Here is a 27,661-nt window from a genome sequence, read left to right as displayed (position 1 = left end):
GCATTTGATAATCTTCCCTTGATTTCTGCAATACAGTTCTTCCCTGAGTCTCTCCCCTCTGTCTCTAACAAGTCCTTCTCAGTACCCTTTGAGTCACACTTTGTATTTTGGTAACACACAAGGCACCATCTTTGCCCCTCTTTCACTCTGCCTGCCCTCCCTCAGCATTCTCTGCTTCTCTCAAGACTTTAGCTACTGTATGAGTCCATTCTCACGCTGCTATAAAGAACTGACGAGACCGGGTAATTTATAAAGAGAAGATGTTTAATTGACTCACAGTTCCGCATGGCTGGAGAGGCCTCAGGAAACTTACAATCATGGTAAAAGGGGAAGCAGGAATATCTTTCATGGCAGCAGATGAGAGAAAGAGAGAGAGAGTGCAAAGAGAGAAGAGTCCCTTATAAAACCATCAGATCTCATGAGAACTCACTCAGTATCATGAGAATAGCATGGAGGAAACCACCCCCATGATCCAATCATCTCCCACCAGGTCCCTTCCTCAACACATGGGGATTATAAGGATTACAATTTGAGATGAGATTTGGGTGGGGACACAGAGGCAAGCCATATCAGTTGCTAACTCTTTGCTGATGGCTCACATGATGAAGTCATTATCTTTCCCCAGATCTGTTCCTCCTCTTGTATTCTATAACTTGCTGAGTGCATCCCCCACCTTCTGAGTCATTTTATATTTCTCCATTTCCACCAGTGCCCTGACCCAAAACTTACAAACACTAACACATCATTTTCTCTCCAACCATGTTCAACAGGCTTTTTTTCAGAATTTAGGCTCTTGTCCTCTTGCCTGGACTATTATAGTTTTGCATCTCTCATCTTAAGCCCATCCCTCTCTGCTTCTAGAATGATCTTTCTAAGCACACATCTAATTATGTAAATTTCTGGTTTCAACCCTCCATATAGTTCCTAAAGACCAAGTGCAGGGGTCAGCAAACTGTGGCTGTGAACAAATCCAGCCCATTGTCATTTTTTACAAAGAATATTTTATTGGAACATAGCCATGCTCACACATTTACATACTGTCTATGGCTGCCCTTATACTACAAGAGCAGAGTTGTGTCATTTCGGCAAAGACCATGTGGTCTCAAGAGCCAAAAATATTTCCTATCAGGCTCCTTACAGAAAATGTTTGCTGACATCTGGCCTAGTGGATAAAGTCAAACTTCATGGTATCACATCTAAGGCCTGCATTCTTTGGCCACAACCTCTATCCCCAGGCTTGGCTCTTGCTATAGCTCCCTTAAACCTTATACTCCAGCAGTGCTTGGCTGCTTACTGTTCCCTTCACTGGTCAAGAGAAATTTCAGTGATGAAGGACAAGTCATGTGTGTCTGCACTCCCCAGTGCCATAACCACTGGCCACATTTCACTGTTGAGCATTTAAATTGTGGCTAGTGCAACTGAGGAATTAAATTGTTTATTTTACTTAAATTTAATTAACAAAAATTTAAACTTAAATAGCTACACGTGGCTAATGGCTACCATATTGGACAGTATTGTGTTAGACTGTCACCAGTGGTATCTTCGTCCATTCTAAGGTGAATATTTAAGATATTTAGGCTACCCTATCTGGAGACAGAGGCTCACTTCGTCTCCCAGGCTGGAGTTCAGTGGCATGATCTCGCTTGCTGCAAAAACTGCCTCCCTGGTTCAAGTGATTCCCCTGTCTCAGACTCCTGAGTAGCTGGGATTACAGGGGTGTACCATCATGCCCAGCTAATTTTTGTGTTTTTAGTAGAGACGGGGTTTCACTGTGTTGGCCAGGCTGGTCTCAAAACTCCTGACCTCAAATGATCCACCCATGTCAGCCTCCCAAAATGCTGGGATTACAGGCATGAGCCACAGTACCCGGCCAATACTTGCTGTTTTGTGACTCGCTTATTTCACTTAGCATAATGTCTTCAAGTTTCTCCATGTTGAAATCTCGGCCCCCCAAAGTGCTGGGATCACCCTGCCCAGCCGAATGGTCACTTTTTCTAAGGAGCCTGTTGTCCCAATCAAACCTTGCACCTCCCCACCTCAAAGAACTGGATATTCATTTGTGTCCTCAGTGTGCCATCATATTACCAGGAAAACTTTTTCCACTCTTATCTGTCTCTACCAACTATTCCCTAAAAACAGATCCTTGTCTGCATTTGTCTTTGCTTAAAAAGCTCCTAATCCAGTGTCTGGCTTGTGTCAGAAGCTTTACTAAAATGGTTTTCAGTCAACTAGAGTAATTAATGTTATATTCAAACATATTTTCGACATGTAAGTCCCTTTTCTTTATTTATAGTTCTTTGACAATTGAAGTCTTCTGTGGAGTGCTTCCACCTGACTCTCTTGACCCACCCAGAGAGTGGTCAAGAGTAGGGACCCCTTTAAATAGAAATAACTTTCTTCTTGTTACACCTGAGTAACCAATATGCTTGCTTTGATTCTTTCTAAACTGCTAGAGCAAATTCCTAAAACCTCAAAAAAGAGAAAACAGATTGTCTGAAAACAAAACAAAACAAAACAAAACAAAACAAAAACAGGAAAGTAAGTCCAAAGCCAAGAAAAGAAGCTATTGCCAATGCTTCAAACTTCCCATGTTTATTAGTACAAACTTTTCTAAAAGCAAACTGTAGTGCTGGCGTATACTAGATGCTCAACAAATGTTTTGTAAGTGAAATTTGCTAAAATTAACCCTGGAATGTTTACTTCACCATGTAATATATTCAAAAATGGTGAAATGTCACAGTTGACATATAAATAAAAATGGCTATAAATATATGTATAGAGTAAAAAATGTCCAATATAAATAATATTTTATAGAAGTTGCACTTGTATTCCTTTATTTGGGGAGATTTTTCTTTTTAAATTATAGTCCTTATCATTTTGGGATGTTAATCTGTAGACATGAACCCAGTTTTCTGAACTGTGTCAAAACTATGAATTTTTATTCTTCTTATGTTTAACAACCTTTGAATAAGAGTTGAAGGTAAATGGTACACTGGACTCTATTTGTGCATACGTACTAAAGATTTTATCATGTGTCAAATTATGTAGGAATAAGTTTTTCATATATACCCTGTATATTACGATTTAAAATACTATTCGTCATGCAAAGCCAAGTCAAGATATACAAAATAGCAAATCTTTTAAACATTTCAAAACTTAGTATTTGGGAACTATAATCCATTAGGCAAGAAAAAGGCTATCTTTGCCAGTCACCCTTCTGAGGACTATTTAAATTTTAAGGCTTATTTTGCTCGGCTGAAAGGAAAAAAAGAAAAGTTATTCATTTGACAAATGATATATAGTTACATATATATAGTTACATATATATATATATATGAACACTTATTTTGTGTGTGCACCATTATCCTATGGGCTTTACATATATTAACATAATCCTAGGCACTATTGTCAACATTATGCCCATTTTCAGATGACATAATTGAGGCACAAAGAAGTAACTTGGTTGAGGTCTCACAGTAAGGGCAGAGTTGATGTCCAAACTCAGGCAGCCTGGCTCCAAGGCCCAGGTTCTAACCCTCTGTATTATTCTGCCTTCAGTAGGTGATGCTGTTTCCATTCTGCTCCTCACCATGTCTTTGTCATGTGACTCTGTAACATAAACATCTTTTCCTTTCAATTTACATGGATCTGTCACATATTTTGAACAGCCAAATAGGATTCCTTTATCTAGATATACTGCACATTGTCTAACCTGGACTTGTTCCCTACCTGTGGACTTTTAATTTTCACTCTTCCACTATAAAAGTCACTTTCGGGAGTCCAGGTCAGGCGGATCATGAGGTCAGGAGATCGAGACCATCCTGGCTAACACGGTGAAACCTTGTCTCTACTACAAAAGATTAGCCGGGCGTGGTGGCACCATGCCTGTGGTACCAGCTACTCAGGAGACTGAGGCAGGGGAATCGCTTGAACCCCAGGAGGCGGAGGTTGCAGTGAGCTGAGATCGCGCCACTGTACTCCAGCCTGGGGGACAGAGCGAGACTCCATCTCAAAAAAACAAAACAAAACAAAAGTCACTTTCAACTCTCAAAACTATTACCTGTGAAACATAAAAGAGGAGGGAAACTTGTGAAAACAGTGTGTGGACAGTATGAACTTGGAGCTTTCATGGCAGGAAATATTTTCACTTTGCCTAGGAAAAAGTTGTGATAGAAGCTAAGATCATTTAGGATGCTGTTAAGGGAAAATTAGCTAATCATGCCAAATTATCATTGTGACAGGAACAGAAATGGTTGGCAATAACTCCAAGCTGAATTGACACCATGCAGTATTGTATTCATTATATAATATATGCCCACTGTGTTTGTTGGTTAGCATACAAGAGAGAACATAGATCTTATATTTGGGCTTTAAGGATCTACAATTTTATGGGTTAGTGGACAGATGGATGAAGTCATGGAATGACTCTGAGGTTAGGGTCTCTCTTTGCCACAGGATCTCCCATCTGGTGGGCTCTAAGCTTCCCCCACTTCCTTAGGGTTTTCTCACTTTTCTTCCTCATGCCACTGGTCCATCCAAACGGAGGTACCTACTTCACTTATTCTCTCTAGATTAGGCATGGACAAAACAAAACAGAAAGAAAAAAACAGACTTTCCTTTTCCTCTTGGCACAACAGAATTGCTGCAAAATTTCTAAATAAAAACAAAGTAGAAGTAGACATCCCCTCTGTCTTATAATGAAGACTGCTTTAAAGAAAGATCCTATATTGGACAATAATACCGCTCACCAAGTTGGACAAAAGCCTGTTCCAGGCCAGGCGCAGGGGCTCACGCCTGTAATCCCAGCACTTTGAGAGGCCAAGGTGGGTGAATCACCTGAGGTCAGGAGTTCGAGACCAGCCGGGCCAACATGGTGAAACCCACGTCTCTACTAGAAATACAAAAATTAGCTGGGTGTAGTGGCAGGTGCCTGTAATCCTAGCTACTCAGGAGGCTGAGGCAGGAGAATTGCTTGAACCCGGGAGGCAGAGGTTGCAGTGAGCAGAGATCATATCACTGCCCTCCAGCCTGGGCAACAAGAACGAAATTCCATCTCCAAAAAAAAAAAAAAAAAAGATGCCTGTTCCTGTTCCTGTTCCTCCTCATCTTGTCTGAACTTCCAACCCAGAAATCCTCTGCTCTCGGATATCCCTCACCATAACCCCCTTCTGTGCCCTCTCAGTCTCAGGGACTGTCAGGACCATGTGAAACAATAGTGAATTCTCAGTTAGAACCCATTCAAAAGCTCACAAGAAAAACTCATCTAACCAATTGTTATGTTATTCTCCGTTCTCTCTCAGGAAAAACTAATTAGTTATATTCTCTATTCCTTCCATCTCAGACTGCAAAAGATGCACACACATCCACACAAACATTACAAATATTTATTAACTATTTGTTAAATCCAGAGGTTTATAGGTATTTTGACCCTATATCTCATTTTTGCATTAGGAAAATATGATTGCTATAGAGTTAAGAAAAGTATCTCTCCCTCTTTATTTTTCTCTTATACCCCTCCCTCCCACACACACACTTTTTCAAATTGTAGTACAACAGACACATAACTTTTATGATTAATTCTGGATTCTAGCATTTTACAGCTTTAAGGAAATTGTTAAAATAGATTGAAAAAAAAATTTGAGGCTACCTAAGAGCTGGCTTTGTTTCAACTGAAAGGGAAACAAAAACAGTAATTTAACAGTTCCTGGAATGAAACATGTAAGGATTTCTGAAACCTCTCAGAGCGACTAAAAAATTTGGAGGGAATATGGCTGAAAGAAAAAGTAATGGAACATCTTTGGCCTAATAAAACTTTCTTTTCAGCCTTAATGTAAGTTTACAAGAGACTTGTACTTTAAATAACAAATTCTATGAACAAATATTTATTAAAAAGATGTCCTCCAGGAAAAAAAAAAGAGCTTAAACTATAACAAGAAGAATTCAGAAGAGCCCAAACCATGAGACTCCTTTCCAATACACTGCTCTTCAAATCAAGTGGATTTCCCCCTGGGAGTGGTCTGTATCATATGCAACATTGTGCATGGCACCTCTTAGGATTGTGCAGGACACAGCCAACTCAACCGTACCTGTTCTTTTGCCAGTACAGATCCATCCTTAAAAATGAGGAGAAATAAGGAAATAGGGTACAGCCCTTGCCCACTCTCCATGTTGACTGCACTCCCCCAATCGTTTCTATCACCTATTTATCACTCTAGGTTTTGAGGAAGGAGAGGTAGGAGGAAGGGAAAAAGGTGGAGATGCACATACACAGGAAGGTGGGGAATAAGCTGTTGTGAATATGTACAGTCTCAGAATCAAGGCATAGAACCGAAGCTTATGTCCTCCTCTACATTTTCCATGGACCAGACTCGTAGGTCCTGGACACCCTGGTGTAGTGATGCCTTATTTATTTATTTATTTATTTATTTATCTATCTATCTATCTATTTATCTAACTTTTAGGTTCAGGGGCACATGGGAAGGTTTGCTACATAGGTAAACTGTGCATCACAGGGGTTTGTTGTATAGCTTATTTCATCACCCAGGTAGGTAATCAGCATAGTACCCAATAGGCATTCCTCTGATCCTCTCTATCCCCTAAGCCTCCACCCTCAAATAGGCCCTATTGTTCCCTTCTTTGAGTCCATGTGTACTGAATGTTTAGCTCCCACATAGAAGTGTAAACATGCAGTATTTGGTTTTCTGTTTCTGTGTTAGTTCACTTAGGATTATAACCTCCAGCTCCATCCAAGTTGCTCCAAAGGACATGATCTCATTCTTTTTTATGGCTGCATAGTATTCCATGGTGTATATGTACAATTTCTTTATCCAGTCTACCACTGAATGCTATTCAGGTTGATTCCGTATCTTTGCTATTGTGAATATTGCTGCGATAAACATACACATGCATGTGTCTTTGTGGTAGAATGATTTATATTCCCTTGGGTATATACCCAATAATGGAATTGCTGAATCGAATGATACTCCTGTTTTAAGTTTTTTAAGAAATTGCCACTTTGCTTTCCACATTGGCTGAACTAATTTACATCTCCATCAGCACTGTGTAAATGTTCCCTTTTCTTCCCAATCTTGCCAGCATCTGTTATTTTTTGACTTTTTAATAATAGATATTTTGACTGGTGTGAGATAGTATCTCATTGTGGTTTTGATTTGCATTTCTCTGATACTTAGTATTGTCAAGCATTTTTTCATATGCTTGTTGGCTGTGTGAATGTCTTCTTTTGAGAACTGCCTGCTCACGTCCTTTGCCCACTTTTTAATGACGTTGTTTGATTTTGGCTTGTTAAGTTGTTTAAATTCCTTATAGATTCTTGATATTAGACTTTTGTCAGGTGCATAGTTTGCAAACATTTTCTCCCATTCTATAGATTGTCTGTGTACTCTGTTGAGATTTTCTTTTCCTGTACAGAAGTTCTTTAGTTTAATTAGGTTCCATTTTGTCAATTTTTGGTTTTGTTGCAATTGCTTTTGGCATCTTTGTTATGAAATCTTTGCCAGCGCGTATGTCCAGAATTATATTTCCTAGGTTATCTTCCAGGGTTTTTATGGTTTTAGGTTTTACATTTAAGTTTTTAATACATCTTGCCTTAACTTTTGCATATGGTATCAGGAGGGGTTCAACTTCAATCTTCTACATACAGCTAGCCAGTTATCCCAGCACCATTTATGAATATGGAGTCCTTTCCTCATTGCTTGTTTTTGTTGACTTTGCTAAAGATCAGATGGTTGTAGGTGTGCAGCTTTACTTCTGGGTTTTATATACCGTTCCATTGGTCAATGTGTCTGTTTTTGTACAGACTCAAAGGCAGAAAGTACCATGCCATTTTGGTTACTATAGCCTTGTGTAGGTTGAAATTGAGTAATATGATGGCTACAGCTCTGTTCTTTATGCTTAAGATTGCTTTGGCTATTTGGGTTCTTCTTTGGTTCCATGTGAATTTTAAAATAGTTTTTCCTAATACTGTAAACCACATCATTTATAGTTTGGTAGAAATAGCATTGAACCTACAAATTGCTTTGGACAGTATGGCCATTTTAATAATATTGATTCTTCCAATCCATGAGCATGGAATGACTTTTCATTTGTTTGTGTCGTCTCTGATTTCTTTGAGCAGTGTTTTATAATTCTCACTGTAGAGATCTTTCCCCTCCATGGTTAGCTGTATTCCTAGGTATTTTATTCTTTTTGTGGCTATTGTGAATAGGATTGCGTTCTTGATTTGGTTCTCAGTTTAGATGTTGTTGGTGTATAGAATTGCTATTAATTTTCATGCATTGATTTTGTATCCTGAAACGGCTGAAATTGTTTATCAGATCTAGGAGCTATTGGTCAGAGACTACAGGGTTTTCTAGTTGTACAATCATATAATCTGCAAACAGAGACAGTTTGACTTCCTCTCTTCCTATTTGGATGCCTTTTATTTCTTTCTCTTGCCTGATTGTTCTGGCTAGGACTTCCAGTACTGTGTTGAATAGGAGTAGTGAGAGTAAAAATACTTTTCTTGTTCTGGTTCTCAAAAGGAATGCTTCCAGCTTTTGCCCATTCAGTATGATGTTGGCTGTGGGCTGGTCATAGATGCCACTTTTTATTTTGAAATATGTTTCTTCAATGCATAGTTTGTTGAAGGTTTTTAACATGAAGGGATGATGAATTTTATTGGAAACCTTTTCTGCATCCATTGAAATGAACATGTGGTTTTGTTTTTAGTCCTATTTATGTAGCAAATCACACTTATTGACTTGCATATGTTGAATCAAACTTGGTGATGCCCCCTTTGGAGTGATCCACTTATACATAAGTCTCTATGAGCAAGTCGGGTGGCCAAAAAGGCACACTGGCATGTGCAGAAATATCCAGCATGTTCTCACACGCAAAGAAGTTTGCAGATATGACAAGGAGAAGTGGTTTAAAGCTTAGCTGTTGGAGGAAAGAAGGAAACAAACATGAAGCTTCATCCTAATACCCTCTCAGCTTTCCTATAGGTTTAATCATCTTTCCATCTATGCTACTTAATCTTTGCTTTGTTATTCTGGATAAGCCCCTAGACAGACTTTGTACTGATTTGATGCTGGCTGTTGTAGAGATTGCATACAGACACTTTGAGGGCTTGGGGCTCTTTTTTCTCTCTTCCTGTACCCACAGTAATAGTTCCCTATTTGACTACAGAGCCCTCATTGTCCTCATCAACTTTTTTCTCACATGACAGCTGCTCTTTATTGTCCCTTCTTTGGAAGGCAGGCGGGTTAGCCCAAAAAAGCACTGCAAAGAAATTTATCTCACCTTAATTAAATATTTTGATTTTTGCCAAGTTACAACTGGGGGATTTCTTCCCCCTAGAGTGAATTCTTTAGGAGAAACTCAAAGGAAGAAAGTAAAAATTCACCTAAAAAATGTAATGCATTTTCTTTCTCCCACTCGGGCTTCCTTAAAACTTATCCTCACAGGAATTTTATGCACATACGCGTTCTTATGCGCACACACACAGATACACACACAGATAAATTGTAGGATGTATATAATATACATGTATGTATATATACACACAAATGCATGCAGAACTTCTCTATAAATATTGTCTTTTTAAATTATAAAATACACACAACAAAATTTACCATCTTAACCATTTTTAAGGGTACAGTTCATGGTATAAAGTACATTCACATGGTGGTGTGCACTTGTTCATTTGTATCTTCTCAGTTTGCGGTCAATAAACCATTCTGAATTTTGATTACATCAGCCAATGTATTAGCTATTCCTCCCGTACTTGTACGATTTGTAAATGTCATAATGCTTCTATATCTTTGTCTAAAGCAAGGTGAAAATAATTAATAGAACAGACCTAAAGAGAAAGGAGATTGAAACAGGTTCATAGGAATCTATTAATCCACATTCCCTGAGTGATGCTTTAGCCAAATGCAATTGACTGATTTCTGTTTTCAATGCAGATGATCGCTATCTCTAAGAAATCTCTCATTCTTGTTGCAATCTTGTTTTCCTAGTCATTTATTTGTATGAATATTTCATATTCACAGCAACTGAAATATTCAAAACAAATTTCTCCTAAGGGGTTTCCTTTCCCACCTATGCCATCATCAGTATCTCTCATCTTGTCTTGTAGTCCTTTTAACTCTTTTTTACTTTCTTTCCTTATATCAGTCTGACACTAAGCACCTTAGTTCAGTGATTATCAGAACTTTTTCTATCATAGCATGTGTAAGAAATGATATTTTATTGATTGAGTAAGCAAAAAACTGATATTTGCATCTTGACAGGAAATAGTTGCTTGATGGAGGTTAGAATGTTCCCCACAGCCCCCAAGGCCTTAGTGGATCAATCTCAACTCATTTATAACTCCTGGACCCACAGACTGCGAAGCTCAAATTTAATTCATTCTTTCTTCAAAGAATCTTTCATATTTGCCCTGTTATTTCCATGCATGTACCTAATATCTTCAGCAAGCCTGTCGTCTCATAGTTAGATTATTGTAACATCTCCCTAACTGCCTTCCTTGCCTTTCACCTCGATTTATCTTTTGTGGTGCCTCTGGCTAATCTACCTATCATTTCTGGCATGAGCCTACAATTGTTTCCAGTTACCAATGACAGTCAAACACAAATTCATTTGTCAGGATTTCAAGGAAAAGAGATTATGTGGGCCCAACTTACTTGTTAAACTTGCTTTCTACTATTTCCTTCATCAACCTCTATTCAAATTAAATTCACTTACTCACTCCCTACCACCACCATCATTACATTTCTTATATTTGTACAACTTCCAGAAGTTGCTGGTGGCAGTAGTGAATAGTCATAACTACTTGAGTAGTCTTGGAGTCTTCGGCACCTGCTATGTGTTAGGCCTTGTGCTAGTCTTCATAGCGATCTTACATTAGCTAACATCTCTGTTTTATAGATAACAACATTGAAACTCAGGTCAAGCAATTTGGCCAAGGATAAAAACTGGCTAAGCTGCAGAGAGCTATCTAGCCCCCTTGTCCAATGTGAGCTTAGTTTCCTCTGAATTTACAACATTTATTTCCAGTCTTTTAATTTGCCAGTTAATAAGTTGCTATCTTGTGATAAACCTTTGATTGTTCCTTGTTATTCCCTGATTCTTCATTGTTATGTAGCTGCCTACATCTTTGTGTTCATTTTTTAAACTATGATGAGAACCTTTGACTATAAAACCTGTATCCCCTAAAATTTTTAGGTGTTGCTATATCTCTATGGATATGGCATCTCAATTTCTGAAATTTTTTCCAAACCATTATAGTTCCTCTGACCACATATATGCAACGTCACACTATCCCCCAGCAATTGGATCTACATTAATGGCCTATATTTTCCACATTTGCTTTCACTTCTTTGCCAGAGTTATTGAATACCTTAATTTTCCAATTTGTAAGTTATTATATTATCAAAAACCTCAATGCCTTCTTTAGTCTCTAAAAGTCCAGAATATCCAGCAGATTTTCCAAGACATACTGGTCTCTTGAAATTAGGGATTTACTCCCATAAATCTTCTAGTGATTATTTTCAAATTTATCCTTAACTTCAAAGCAAAGGAAATAGTGTGTTAATCTTCTCATTAACCCAGGTTTGAGCCTTAATAAGAATTTAATATAAAGTATCTTTTAAAATCTTGTGGCACACCTAGAATTTATCTAGTATCTGACAGATTTAGAAAACTAAAAGATATCATAGGGTCCTGGTCCGGTACTGTCCAATACTGTAGCCACGAGCCACATGTGGCTGTTTAAATTTTAACTTACTAAAAATAAATAAAATTAATATTTTAGTTCCTCAATTGAACAGTTCAGGTACTCAATAGTGAAATGTGGTCAGTTGCTACCATATTGGACCACACAAAAATAGAACATTTCTATCACTACAAAAGAGTCCTATTGCACTGCACTGCTCTAGAAGTTTATCAACAGTTTTGTTGAGAAATATAGAAGATGTTTGATTTCATTTATGGCAGCTGATGATATATGAGCTACAAGTTCCCATACATGTTCGATAGTTGTCATATGTTAGACCGGTTTCATTCATCATTTATTCACTTAGTACAACACCTAGCACCAAATACATGCCCAAAAAATGCTTAATGAGTGTTGATACAATTAAAAATGGCAGCTCCTATACATCTACTCAGGTGTCTAGCATCACAATACAAAAAAAAAGTAAAGATTTAATCAGCAGGAAGAGAAACAAAGTAGTCACATTTTATGAATTCTGCTAAATTCACAAGGATGCTAACTGTAAATCTGTAGCAAATTTTGACACTCCCTCTTCCCCTGCTTGGACAACTGTGGATGACATCTGCATCAAATCAGCCAAGAGTTATTTATTTCTGAATTGTGTGCTGACGCCTTTCTAAGCCCAAAGGGTAAAAATGTCACCTTTGTTCATTTCTCAAGAAAAATATTTTTAAGATCCTGCACTGACTGTGAAAAAAACAGCTGTTCCTTGGGGTGTTATCTGTAGTTCCCTCTTCACCTCAAACTTTCTGACGGTCATCATTCCTTGCCTCCATTGCTAGTTATAATGTGAACAGGAAACAATTCCACTACCCTGCAAGCTACACTGACCTTTTTATCTTCCATGGAATTTAAATTGATTATTAAGTTTGTATTGATAAACTGTGTGATTTTTAATTATAATTATACTTTAAGTTCTGGTATACATATGCAGAAGGTGCAAGTTTCTTACATAGGTATACATGTGCCATGGTAGTTTGCTGCACCCATCAACCGATCATCTAGGTTTTAAGCCCTGCATGCATTAGGTATTTGTCCTAATGCTATCCCTCCCCTTGCCCCCAACCTCCTGACAGGCCCTGTTGTATAATGTTCCCCTCCCTGTGTCCATGCGTTCTCATTGTTCAACTCCCACTTATGAGTAAGAACATGTGGTGTTTGGTTTTCTGTTCCTGTGTGACTTTGCTGAGAATGATGGTTTCCAGCTTCATCTATGTCCCTGCAAAGGACATGAACTCGTCCTTTTTAATGGCTGTATAGCATTCCATGGTGTATATGTGCCACATTTTCTTTATCCAGTCTATCATTAATGGGCATTTGGGTTGGTTCCAAGTCTTTGCTATTGTAAATAGTGCTACAATAAACATATGTGTGTATGTGTCTTTATAGTAGCATGATTTATAATCCTTTGGGTAGATACCCAGTAATGGGATTGCTGGGTCAAATGATATTTCTGGTCCTAGATCCTTGAGGAATTGCCACACTGTTTTCCATAGGATGGCTGGGTCAAATGGTATTTCTTGTTCTAGATCCTTGAGGAATTGCCACACTGTTTTCCACAACTGTGTAATTTTTAATTGCCTCTTTGTATTTCAAGGATGGAGCTCCTTGACAAAATAGGACCATTTGATGAAATCTTATAATCACATTGCCTAGAACATGGGCTCCATAGGAAACAATCATGAATACTTTTATATTTATAAATTAACAAAGATTCACAAATATGTCTCCCTGCCTGGATTTAAGCATTGTAAGGATCAGTAATATTTTAATGAAAACACAAATACAATTAAACATAAATACTATGGTACTTCTCTATTTCATTATCACTTTCTCCTGAGTTCTCAGTGGAATTTTCTAGATACTATGTAATTATTTGAAAAGGCTACTAAGACAAATAAACAAAAACAGCCTTGATGAATGACCTTTTCTCATACTCTTTATGGTTCCATGAGAAATCAGCCTTGCTGACATATGTGCTGTGGTGATGGGGCAGTGACTATGGAACTAAGTGGAAGAAGCTGTTTAAAGACCTAGAAATGAGCCTGGATATCATGCATGTGGAGTTTACAGTCAGTTTACTTAAAGAATTAGCCACAGATAACAGTAAACCCCATCTAAGCTAGAGAAAGGCCAGAGCAGTGGTTCTCAAAATGTCATCCAAAGATGCCTGGGAGTCATCAAGTCCCTTTCAGGCAACCCACAAGGTCAAAACTACCTACACAATACTACTACTATGTTACTTGTCTTTTTCATTATCACTTTCTCCTGAGTCCTCAGTGGAATTTTCTAGATACTACATAATTATCTGAAAAGGCTATTAAGATATCCTTCCCTTTTCCAACTACATATCTGTATGAGGCCATATCTTTATATACTTCAACCAAAACAATATGCCACAACAGACTGAATGCAGAGTAAACATCAGGATACAGCTGTTTTCTATTATGCCAGACATTAAAGACATTTGTAAAAATGTACAATTCCATGCCTCTCACAAAAAGTTTTGTTTTAGAAAATACATTCTTCATAGAACTTTTATGTTAATATGTAATGATTTATTGTTATTTTAAATGCATTAATGAGTAAATGAAAGTTTTATCAGTTATTACCAACATTAACAAAAGCACTTTGGGGTCTGCCGATCATTTTTAAGCATTCAATGGTCTTGGAACCAAAGAGTTGAGAACCACTGCTCTAGAAGATGGTGAGTACAAATATAAAGCAACTGAACTCCTAAGCAATGATTAACTGAAGAAAGAATAAAGCCAATAAAACCCTGTTTCTAAGCTGGCCAGGAGACTCTGCTAAGGTTGCTCACCTTGGTTCTTCATCCAGTCAACTAATTACCCACAGCTTTTTCAGGGCTACATCTAAGTCTTACTTCCTTCTCATAAACCAAACCATTTATTTGCCCAGCCAAATATTTGCTAGCTCTTTCCAGTTGCATACAAACTTTTAAAAATGAAATGTTTATGCTAAAATGTCACACTTTACAGTGGCTTTAAATGAGGATTTAATTTCAATTTGAGAGGATAGCTGGGTCTGTGGGCAGCCTGAACACCATTTCTGAGGCCTGCTGTACATCTGTGGGTTATTGCAAGGAGAAGAGGTAGAGTGGCTCCCAGAGCAGCCCTGACTCACCTTCCTGGTAGCTTATTCATTTCTTTAGTTTCATGTGACTTACATTTCCAGGTAATATGAGCTACTGATGCCAGAAAAGTTTATATTAAATCTTCCTTTTTTACAAACATGCAACCTTCATTTTGATCAAAGCTGACTACTGAAGGAGATTGGTATGCATGCGTGTGTATGTGTATATGTGTGTGCATGTTCTGAAACAGGTATCTTTCTGTCTTGCTCTTTCAGCCACTCTTATCTTTGGCTCAGAGAAACTTGAGCCAAACTTGGTGTGGCTCACCATTGTTCATTGTTCTACATTGACCTGTTTCTCACGAGCTCAGAGCTAAGGCAAATAGTTTGATGATATACTTTTCTTCTGCACCCCTGAATCTTCTCTCCTCTCTTAAACATGCTTACAGTCACTTTTTTTTTAAGTCCCATCACTATGTAAAAATATATTATTACTTCGGTGAGTCAGCCTTACCTAGAAAACTCTTCGAAGGCATCATTCACAAGGCTGATATTGGCACTGCGGTCTAATGACTGAAACTCAGCTGGACAGGGTGCAGCTGAGAATTGCTGACTCTGTGGGAATTTAGACTTCTCTGTCTCAGTTCTCCCCTCTGTGAAAGAGAAATAGCTCTCTGCACCTCTGTTTACCTCCCAGTCACATAAGAATTTTGAGAAATAATTAGTGTCTGAGTACCTCCTTATTAGCACTCTTTCTCCCATTGTTTGTACTAATCTCCTGGTCTCAAAGCCTGCAAAATCCTACCCATTTTTCAAGTAGCATTTCAGGAGCACTCTAACGTGTAATAATTTCTTATGACTGGGCTGTTTATTACATGCTTGAAATATACTACCCTGTAATAGTCATTGTACTATGAATTTTCCAGAAATATATCATCATTTTTCCAAATAGTCTTGGATTTCTTGAGAGAAGAGATTTTTTTCTTATACAACTTCAACCATAGCACCTAATAGAAAGCTTTGTAACCCAAAAGGTACTCAGCACATTTAGAGAGAAAAGATGGGCCAACCATGTATTTTGTACTTGGCATGTGCCAAGCTCTGTGCCAGGGGCTTTTGAATGTGTTCCCTAATTCAATTCATGGACTTGAGGCTGGAAATGGGGACATGACTTGTCCAAAGTAACACAGAAATTCCAGGGCAACAGCAGCTGAAGCTGGCGGCTCGAGCTGTTTTGCTCTGAGCTGAGTACTTTTTTCCATTCCTTCAAACCGCCTCCTGAAATAAACATGTCTTGATAATAGCTCTTCCTCCTCATTATCTTTATTTCTTCCTCCTTGTTCTAATCAATATTAATATAATGATATAACACTTTAGTATATTTTCCTTTTTAAATGGAAAGATATTTGCACAAGATTATGTTCCATTTTTATTATGGTTGGCCTGGGACAATCAATCATTCCATTCACTCTACTAATATTGTATGTACGTGTGTATGTATGTATATGTGTGTGTGTGTGTGTGTGTGTGTGTGTGTACTGAGACAGGGAAGTCTAAGTTCCCACAGTGTCAGCAATTCTCAGCAACACCCTGTGCAGTTAGGTTTCAGTCATTAGACTGCAATGCCAACATCAGCCTTGTGGATGATGGCTTTGAAGGGGTGTCTAGGTAAGGCCAACTCACTGAAGTAATAATACATTTTTACATAGTGATAGGACTTTTAAAAAAGTGACTGTAAGCATGTTTAAGACAGAAGAGAAGCTGCAGGGATGTGGAAGAATATATATATACACACACACACATACACACACATATATACACATATATACACACACATATATATATACACACACATATATATATGCTGTGACAAATTACCATGAATTTAGTGGCCTAAAGCAACACAAATTTATTGTCTTATAGTTCTGGAGGTCAGAAGTCTGCAAGCCTCTGAGGCATGGGCAGAGCTGTGCTTCTTCTGGAGGTTCTGGGGGAGGCTCCATTTCTTTGCCTCTTCCAGCTTCCACAGGCTGCCTGCATTCCTCGGCTCATGGCCTTATTCCATCTTGAAAGTCAACAATAGCTGATCAAGTCTTTAGTCTTTCTCAGCTGCATCACTCTGACACTGGCCCTCCTGCCATCTGCTTCCATGTATAATGATCCTTACGGTTACTCGGGTCCTCCCAAAATAATCCAGAGTAATCTTCTCATTTTAAGATTCTTAACCTAATTGCTCTCCTGCAAATTCCCCTTTGCTATATAAGGTAGCATACTCACAGTTCCTGGGATATGGAGGTGGACATCCTTTGGGAGATGGGGACATTATTTTGTTTATCTCGCTATAGGAAGAGTTTAGTTATGTTGGAAGCAGTATAAAGTACTTCAGAGATTCCCGATCTTGATTTGCCCATTAGAACCATCTGAGAGCTCTGAAGACTGCAGATGCCCAGACACCTCACCCAAGTACTGTGATTTAATTGAACCACATGGGCCCGGCTGTCAGCATTTGGTAAAATTACCCTCAGGTTATTCTCTTGTGAAGCCTTGCGAAGCCAGCTTTTAGAATCACTGGGTGTATTTAACAAAGTGGATCTGGGCCATTTTACAGACTTAAGTTTCAGGACCTCTTCTGCCTTTTGGGCAACTCACTTTACCTCTCTAAACCAGAGTGCCCTTATCTCTAAAATAGGCATAATCGTCACCTTGGCAATATTATGAGGATTAAATTAGACAATCTGTATAAATTCCCTGCACCTTGCCTGGAATATGTTAATCCCACAATAAAGGTAGCTATTAATCATTGTTTGACCTTCATACAGTAAGTCAAATCATATCCCTAAGTTAAGGCAGACATAAATGTCAAAAGTGAATATCAAAGGATGTACCCCCAACTCACCCACCTTGGTCAGACTCAAAGGAGTTTAGAGTTTCAGCTAATTCTGGAAATGGACACAGTTCAGGTGAGTTACTAGTTTCCACTGTCATTTTATTTAAGTCTGGACAATGGCTGATTTCTCCTCAGGTTTTCTTTTTTTATAGTCACTCTCTTAACACTGCAGAGAATGGGTCTATAGAACAAATTAGCTTCGCATTTCGTGCAAGCAGCTTATTGTCTGCATTTCTCTACCGGGGAATGGTGGACATCAATCCCATCCCAACAAACTCAGAGCCCTACTGTGTTTTACATGGATCCTTTAGTAAGGGAGTATCAGCCCCTGTCTTCTAAAATATTCATCCACTGTTCCCTGGGTCGTGAGTCCCAGGCTCCTTTTGATAGCCCCAGTCCCATTCTGGCCAAGGCAGGACATTGAATCAGGACAGACCCCAGTCCTAGGATCACAGCCATACTCTTCACACAGAGAGATGAGATCTTCTGCCACCATAAGACAAAGCCTTGTTACTATCTCATTTTATTTTCATGCATTACCAAAAAAAAAAATTATAGTGGATAAAAGAACCATCCTAATTTTATCATGAGGGAAAGCTGTGTTTAGGTAAAAGTCCCAAAGTGGCCATCAACTGTAATACTCTAATTGTGTTTTAAAATTTATTAGCTCCCAGAACCAAAAAGGAGGAAAGATTACATTATAATTCAGAGATCTTGCTTTATTAGCTTTCAGAGTGAGAAAAAAAAAAAAAAAAAGGAAGGGAAGTTTGTCTTGATTTTCTTCAGCTAGCCTCTTTCTTTAACCACTGGGGAATAACGGGGAAATACAGTATCAAAAAATGTTGACCCTGGTGATTTGAAATTAAAATCAATGATTCCTAATATTCAATAGTATTCAGGAAAACTGGAGTCTTATGATTCTACTTCTACTTCCTTCAGTTCTGGAAAGAAACTGACAGCACATTACTGTAGGTGACAACTTTTCCAAAGTTGGCATGTCCACGGTACAAAATATTTGTGGCTATCTTTGTCCCATGAGGGGTAGACACATTTTGGTTTGTTTGTTTTGAGAAATTTTACAAACAGATAAAACAGAATATATAAGAAACAACAATGTATTCATCACTAAGAACTGGCAAAGATTTTGTCATCTTTGCTTAAAGTCTTTCTAATATGAAAAGAATAAACATTATATATAAAGTTGAAATTCAGTCATAATTCTTCCTCAGGCCTATTTCTTGCCATTGCTTCCCAAAGATAGTCTCTATCATGATTTCACTGTGTTTCCTTTGAGGTTACTGATCTATCTACCAACCAAGTGTATCCTATTCATCCTGATTTGTATGACCAGGACCCCAGATCCTAGAAGGTGGAAATAATATTATCGCTCTTGTTAAAAGTTATCCTTTGTCTCTGAGTTTTTCATCTCTTATTCCAATCTGATCATTGATCTTAGAGAGATGCACTGGGCTTTATATGTGTGTCAAGAATGGAAACAGCGTATATGTCTTACTCAAGCCTTCTGTTCCCAATTCCCAGTTGGCCCTCGCAAGGTGAAAGGTCTTCCCTGGTGAAAAACATTTTGGGTTAATCTTATGGGATTCAAGAAAAACAATTCTATAAAGAGAATCAGGAGGAGAATTTCAAAGTCTCATGACTCAATGAGGTCTGATAAAGGAAAGTTTTATATGTGCTATTAAGGAGTTGAAATTTTTTCTATTATGGATTGCAAACCAAATACCTACTGGGTTCAGGCAGATGACATCAACGAGGGAAGCCATTATAGCAAACTATGGAGGCTTTTCAGAGCTCCAACAAATTGTTGCGTCAGAGAATCAGACTTTTCATGGAAAGCTAGAAATCTGCATTGTTACATGAAATCACTCTAGTGTTTATATTTTCTCATTTTTAAAAATTAAAATTTACAGAAAAGCTTAAACAACAGTACAACACACATCTATATCCCCTTCATCTAGATTTATCCCAAATTGTTAATGTTTTGCCACATAATGTGTGTATATAAATTATTTCCTAAGCGATTTGAATACAAGTTGTGCAAATGACAATTCATTCTTACAGATCTTTGCATGCACCTCCTAAGAATAAGAACATTCTCTAGTTTAACCACAATACTATTGTCATCCCCTAAGAAAAATAATAATTTCATACCATTTAATTGCCCATATTGAAATTTCTCCAGTTGTACCAAAATTATCTTATCAACTTTTTTTGTGCAAACCAGAATCCAACCAAGAGTTATGTATTACACTTGATTTTTACATCTTTTTGGTATATTTTAATCTAGGCAAGTTTCTCCATCATTTTATGCTTTTCCAAACTACTTTTAATTGATTTATATGAATGTATGTGCGTGTGTGTGAATTTATGTGAATGTATATGTGTTTGCACACACAGAGATGCAACAAAAACAGGTCTGAAGACCAGATTTATGCTGTGAGTTTTATTCTCTGCACCCAGAAATAGTCTATCAAAAGTCCCAAAGACAAAAGTGAAAAGATAAGAGATAGAGAATGCCTTCTTTTATTGACATTTATTGATGGCCCGAGCACCTAATGCTGTACTAAACTCTAAGAATGACAAATGAAAGTCACTTTGAGGAGGAAGCTAGTTACAATAGCAGTTTGCCAGGTGCCACCCTAAGCCTACTAAATCTGGAATCTGCACTTTTAGAATCTCCTCTGGTTATTTTTATGAACACTAAAGTTTAAGAACTACTATTCTAAAGACACACAGGAAATTTAAGAAGTGAACTCTACCTCTGACAAGATCTAGTAGAACGAAGATGTAAAATGCTATTATGCGATGCAATACATACTCTGAAAGGGTCAGAGGAGACTTTGATGGAGGAGGTGAAATTCTAGCTGAGTTTGAAAAAGGGTGGATTAACAAAGGGTAAGACAATGGGGGAAGAAGACATGAAGTCAGAGAAGTAAAAGCAATGCCACCTGCAAGCGAAGAGGTAGTAAGGTCTGATGAAGGAAATGCTTGTATGTACTCTTAAAGAGTTGATTTTTTTTTTTTTCTCTAAAGGTTTGGAAAGCTAGTGAAAGGCTTGAGCAAATATCGTCCAGTTGATCACAGGAAGATCATGTTGACAATCCTGCAAAGAAAGGATTAGAGGCAGAACAATTCCATTGGAAGCCACTGCAGTTAAAAAGGCAGGAAATGATGAAGGTAGTTCACTGAGACAGGAGGAAAAAGGCTGGCTGGATTCAAACAACACTCGGGACACAGCAGCAACAGGACATGCTGATTAGACATGAACATGTGAGTCAGAGAAAGGAGTCTAAAGCCAATCCTCAGCTCACCTTTCAGTCTTGTGTGAATAGTGCCTGTTGGACATTCAGGGGAAAATGTCCCTTACGTGGTTACTTAGCCAGGAGAGCAATAGTGAGATCCTCAGAAGTGTGCACCGGGGACCCATAAGAGGCCTGCTGCAGGGGCAAAATGCTGTGATGAAATAAGCCTTGGATCAGACTGTGGGCTGGGTGCACACTTGCATGCTGAGCAAAGGAACTTGTTAACACTATTAAAAAGTGGAACCAACCAGTGGTGAACATTGTAGTTTTATTGAAAGATCCCTGTATGTGTTGCCTACTTCTAGTGCTATGATTTTCTCTCTCCACTCTTTTTATCAGTTGCCTCCAAAATAAAGTAAATATCTCAGGAGGAGGGTTCAAGACAGTTCATTGGACATGAAGAGAAATTGTTAGAAATCTTATGTTTTAAAAACTTCCTTTATTTTCTATTTTTGTTTGCATTTTATAATGGTTAAAGTATATTCATAATATGTGTGCATGTTGTTCAAAGAAAAATGTTGTACAAGATAAATTTAACGGTTTATTTGAATAAAAAACAATTCATGAATCGGGCAGCATCAGAACCACAAAGGTTCAGAAAACTCCACCCCCACTGCATGGACAGTGAGTTTTCATAGGTGCACTAAGAAAAAAGACAAAGAAAATATATTTGACCAGTTAGAGCAAAAAGACTAGTTAGAGGTTAGCTGGCAGTATCTGATTGGCCAAGTCTTTACTTAGAAGTTAGTTCACCATTCTAATTGGTAAAGTTTATTTTATTGTTTACATTGGACTTTGGTTTGCTAACATAAAAACATAAAACTCTGGAGCTGTCCCAGCCTAATGTTGTCAATTAAAATGTTTTAACAGACACACACACACCACACACACATTTATATACATACATGTATATATGGGTTCATTAATAAATATTCACAGTTTTGCAGTGCATACTCAAATATATTTTACTGCTAGCTGTACAAAACCAAAAATCTTCAGTGACCACTCTTCCGCATGGCAGAAAGTCAGGAGGAGATTCAAGGATGTGAAGTGGGGAAGCAGACACAGTTCTCATACCTCTGCTTCTCAAAGATTGTTGACATCTTTTATAAGGTTTTGTCCACTAATAAAACCCCATGTAGCAAAAACCTCTGGAAAGTATTCAAGTCCTTTATAACTTTCCCTAATGTAAATGTATTTCTAGAATTTTAGAAGCTTGGAGGTGGAAAAATCTCTGATGTTAACCAAGTAGTTTCCTACTTGGAAGAAAGCAGGAAGAATGAGCAGGTTAGAGGAAAGAGGTTGAAGTTAGAAGGATTTAGGGAGAGGCAAGTAGAGAAAAGCCACTTTTTACACATTAAATAGAAGCCAGTCCTGCAGCTTGCAGATGATAATGTTTCTCTGATATGTGTGCGTGAGTGTTGAGTTGCGTAAGGGGAAGTAGCTGTTAAAGTCAAAGCAAATACGCAGAACCCATTTATTTTCTTCTCTCCTACACAGTCCATTCTCATCCTAATGTGTTTGGGCACTGAGTGATTTCTGACAACAGACAATGAGCTCACTAGAGGAATACATACCTTTAATGAACTGTGATCAGGATGTGATTGGCTTAAAGACAGAGCTCTTGACAACTCAACATATGTTGGCAGGGCAACGACAAGCTTCCAGAAAGGCGTGGACTCATCAGAGCTTCATCTGCTGCTCATTAGTCTGGAGCAGTGGTGAAGCCTGGGAAGCTATCCCTGGGTGAGCAAGCAGAAGGTGGCAGCCCTCCCCCATCTGTCTTCACAGGACGCCCAATCCCTGTAGTAAGGAAAACCGTCAGGACTGTGCTAAAAGCTGACTGGAGGCCAAACCATTTCACTTTCAAACACATTCATGATTTGTTTTCTGAGTAAGTCACTGGAGGCTTTTATCTGACATAGCAGAGCTGGCTTGGCCACCAGAACCAGATCACCTTTCCTTGAAAGATGGCTGGAATAGCCATCATCTTCGTGTTATTTGCTCCTTTGAGAATATTAACTTTATCATTTTTTTAATTGTAGAAAAATATAACTGCTAGTAAGTACAACAATAAGTACAGTATTTAATTTAGAAGACAGAGAAGCAAGCATATTGACAAGTGATAGTCATGAACAGGCTGACACCTCAAAGTCGTCATTATACGGAGCAGACAGCACAGGATAGAGTTTCTCCACCTGGAGAAGAGGGGAGTGTGGGATGAGATAGGAACAGTAGGAAATTTGGGCTGGAGTATAAAGACAGAAATTCTTGTATCTGAAATGGATATTTGATACTGGGAGTAGTGAGTTGAGAATAAGCTGATCTTCTCTATCTCTATTACACTCACCCCCACTCTAATTCTCTTACCTAGGGTTTTATTTCCTTGTATTGCACAATACAGCTGCACTGGATAGGGAAGTGGAAACCTAGTTTTCATATCCACAAAGAATGAGCTACTCATTGAGACATTCATCATTTGCTTAGAATTACTCTTGCATGGGGGGATGGAAGCCCTAAACATTTAATAAAATATCCAGAAGCACTGAGGTGTTAGCTATGATTCCGTAGCAGATATAAGACGAAAAACTTTATTTCAGAAGGCTTTGAATTTTTTTTTAATTTAATTGCTCAAGTTTCCCTGTAATTTATGAAGGCCTTTAGTGAATAGCCACAAAAATAATGAAAACTTCATATTCAAATAATAACGTAATATTAAATTATTGGTTTCCTTTAGAAACATAATGCAAGTAATTCCAACTTCACCTTCTATTAACACCATCTCAAGAAGGACTATATGTAAAGGAAAATATGCTCCTCATATTTTTGTATTTTCCTCTAAATGATAGGGGAAAATACTAGTACTATACGGTGTCTTAAAGTCTTACATTAATTTGCCAGTTCAGAAAATTGAATGCATGTAGCCAAAGCATGTAGTAAAATAGCTTTGCAACAAAAGCAATGCTTTTGCTTTTATTTTTTATTTTTAAATTTAATTTTATTTTAAGTTCCAGTGTACGTGTGCAGGACATGCAGATGTGTTACATAGGTTAATGTGTGCCATGGTGGTTTGCTGCACCTATCAACCCATCACCTGGGTTTTAAGCCCGGCATGCATTAGCTATTTTTCCTGATGCTCTCCCTTCCACTGCCCTCCCCCGACAGACCCCAGTGCATGTTGCTCCCCTTCCTCTTTTACTGATTATAAGACACATAACACAGAGTGACAAAGGGGAGAATCAAATGTAATTATCAGCATCATCATTTTGTAATCAAATAATATTCTTGCACAAATTTTCCTTTGTGAGTAAAGATTTTATTAAAATAGAAAAATGAATGTTTATTGTTATGTAATAATAAGAAAAGCTCAAAATAAGATAAATTTGAGCAAGTATCTATACTTCCACTTATTTCAGAACCATGTTACTAAACTCAGCTCATAACATTTTAGTTGTTTTTATTAAATCTTCAAACCTTTCAGACACTACTAAGCTTAGAGACCATTCATATCAAGCGAAACTTTCAATTTTTTAAATTAAAACTTTCTAAATGTGTACATTTCTTTTCTTCCTTTTTGGAAAGCAAACTTTTAAAAATGTATATACTTTGAGGACACAGAGACTGAGAGATATAAATTGCAGGGCTCACCTTTCCTTTCCTAGGACAAATTCATTAAAAAAAAAAGTAACAGCCCCACAAACCAGGAAGCTACCCTTGGCCTCTAATAAATTAATTTACTCAATGTTTATAAAGTGCCTTCTGTGTGCCTGGTGATGTACTAGAAGCTAGAAATCCAGGACAAATAAGCCACAGCTACCACCAACCCCTAAGGAACTCACGATCTAGTGAGAAAGACAGACATGTCTCCAACAACTAAAGCAGAGTACAAGCGCCAGAACTCAGAAGGCCTTATCCAGTCTTGTGGGACAAAGTTCAAAAGAAGATGATATCTACACTGGGCTTTGGAGCATGAGCAGGAGTGAGCCAGGTGAAAAAGGAGAGGGGGCAGTACATTCCCTGAAGACAGGGTGTGTTGCTCACTTTTGGTGGATTGTTTATTTTATTTTATTTTACTTTATTTTATTTTATTTTATTTTATTTTATTTTATTTTATTTTATTTTATTTTAATTTTTGAGACAGTTTTGCTGTTGTTGGCCTGGGCTGAAGTGTAATGCTGCAATCTTAGCTTACTGCAACCTCTGCCTCCTGGGTTCCAGCAATTCTCCTGCCTCAGCCTCCTGAGTAGCTGGAATTACAAGCATGCACCACCACCACACCCAGCTAATATTTGGATTTTTTAGTAGAGACAGGGTTTCACCATGCTGGCCAGGCTGCTCTCAAACTCCTGACCTCAGGTGACCCACCCTCCTGGGCCTCCCAAAGTGCTGGGATTACAGGCATGAGCCACCTAGAGGTTGGCAGAGAGGAGAAGAAAAACAAATAATCCCAAATTCCAATTAGGCTTCCTTCATGGCCCAAGATCAACTGTCCCATATTAGGTAAAGTCTTCCTCAACTCTTCTGCCCCCATGCAGAAGGAATTACATATTCCTGGGTATTTCCAGAGGCCTTTATTCGTACTTTGAGCTTAACACTCATCACAGTGTGTCATGGTTGGTTATACAGTGTCTATCTCTATAGTGGTTATAATACGTGTTTGGTTGCAGCAAAAGAGACACAACATAACACTAATTTTTAAAAGTTAAATGTCTTTCCTCCTGTTCCCTTCTTTATAACCATCTAGCAAAATCCAGTGATGATGGGGTTGTCTCCTGTGTCGGGGGCCAGGTCCTTCTATCTTCTGGCTCCATCATGCCTAGAGTATTACCTCAGTCATCACTGGATCAGAAGAGCTCAGGCCCCCACAGCATCCCAGCCAGCTGGGAGGAGAAAGCTTGATGGGGCCCTCTTTTAGGGCACCACCAAGAAGCTACATAGATCCCTTCTGCATAGATCTCATTGACTAACACTTAACCATATGGCCAAATCTAATGGCAAGAGGGACTAGAAAATGCCTTGTCCTGTGTAGCTGCGGGCCAGGTAAAAAGCCAGCGATTTCTTAGGATAGAATAAGCATCCTAAACTTTTGGCAAACTTTTTCTATCATTTAGAGGAAAATATAAAAAAAAAGGACTAGATAGTAAATATTTCAGGCCATATACGATCTCAGCCATGTCATCATCATTGTTGTCATCATTGTCTTCTTTTGCTTCTTCTCCCTCTTCTTACAATTCTTAAAAAATGTAAATTCTTAGCCTGAGGTCTGAACAAAACATTCTACAGGCCAGATTTGGCACGTGGGCCATAGTTTGCTGACCCCACTACTCTATAAGAAGGGAAAATCATACTGGGAGGAAAGTGACCATCTCTGGCATAAGGTCTGTAAGATTATAAGCCATTGAGAGGAAAATCCTCGTCTTCTCCATCTTTCTAGTCTTAGGCAGTGCTTGACCCACACAGTAAGTGTTTGATGTTTATGAATGAATGAGTAGAAGGGAGGTGGGGGAGGTTAATTTCACAACCACAATTTGTTAAAATCTCATTTAGTCCCAATGGTAGCCTCTGTTTTGGGGGGTTTCTTTTCTTTTCTTTTTCTTTTCTTTTTTCTTTTTCTTTTCTTTTTTCTTTTCTTTTCTTTTTTCTTTTCTCTTTCTTTCTTTTTCTTTCTTTCTTTTTCTTTCTTTCTTTCTTTTTCTTTTCTTTTTTCTTTTCTCTTTCTTTTCTTTTTCTTTCTTTCTTCTTTCTCTTTTTTTTTTCTGTCTTTCTTTCTTCCTCTTTTTTCCCCTTCAGACAGGATCTTGCTCTGTTACCCAGGCTGGAGTGCAATGGTGGTACAATCATAGCTCACTGAAGCTTTGAACTCCTGTGCTCAAGCAATCTTCCCACCTCAGCCTCCCAAGTGTCTGGGGCTACAGGCATGCACCATCACACTTGGCTAATGTTTAGTTTTGTAGAGACAGGGTCTCACCATGTTGTCCAGACTGGTCTTGAACTCCTGGTCTCAAGCAATCTTCCTGCCTCAGCCTTCCAAAGTACTGGGATTAAGGCATGACCCACTGCACTCAGCCCCATGATAGTCTTTTCACGTGGATTATCATATAAATACTCCATTTCTTCCAGCCTGAAGAATAGTCTAACAGAGACTCGACAGAGTGAGTCTAGTGGGCTTTCCAGCACATGAGTGACCACCCTTCAGTTGATATGGTCAAGCGCCCCACTTTACCTCCTGACCTCAGGTGCAGTTAGGTTCCAAATATTCCACATGCTCCAGTGGACCTTTCTAATTGTAAGCATCCCCCTATGGCCCCCACTGCAGGTGACACCTCTGGGTGTGTGGGAAGATTATAGGTCCAAAGAACTTACAGCTTCTTCCTCTTGAATAAATATGGTGGAAGGCAGGAGAACCTTGTTTTGGTTTTACCCTTTTAAATATCACATGCTTGGTGGGAATGTCAGCAGAAGTATCCAGGCTGAACAGGCACTTTTAAGTTCCCCTTTCTCCTCCTTCTTACTCAATATCCTGAGGGCATAATAGAACTTTTCTTGTCTAAGTTTGCCTGGTTGGGGGAGGGAGGTGTGGCTCAC

General features: G+C 38.4%; 1 protein-coding gene across 1 annotated transcript in view; it reads left to right on the top strand.

Annotated features, from left to right (window-relative positions):
- FYB1 (FYN binding protein 1) overlaps window positions 1-27,661 on the top strand; it is a 171,538-nt gene that overhangs the window by 21,809 nt on the left and 122,068 nt on the right. The gene's annotated exons all lie outside the window — the stretch shown is intronic.

This window comes from Trachypithecus francoisi, unplaced genomic scaffold (assembly GCF_009764315.1).
Source record: "Trachypithecus francoisi isolate TF-2019V2 unplaced genomic scaffold, Tfra_2.0 Lachesis_group2, whole genome shotgun sequence".
NCBI lineage: Eukaryota > Metazoa > Chordata > Mammalia > Primates > Cercopithecidae > Trachypithecus > Trachypithecus francoisi.
The sequence above is the reverse complement of the archived record's forward strand: the minus strand, read 5'-3'. Positions and strand labels throughout refer to the sequence as shown.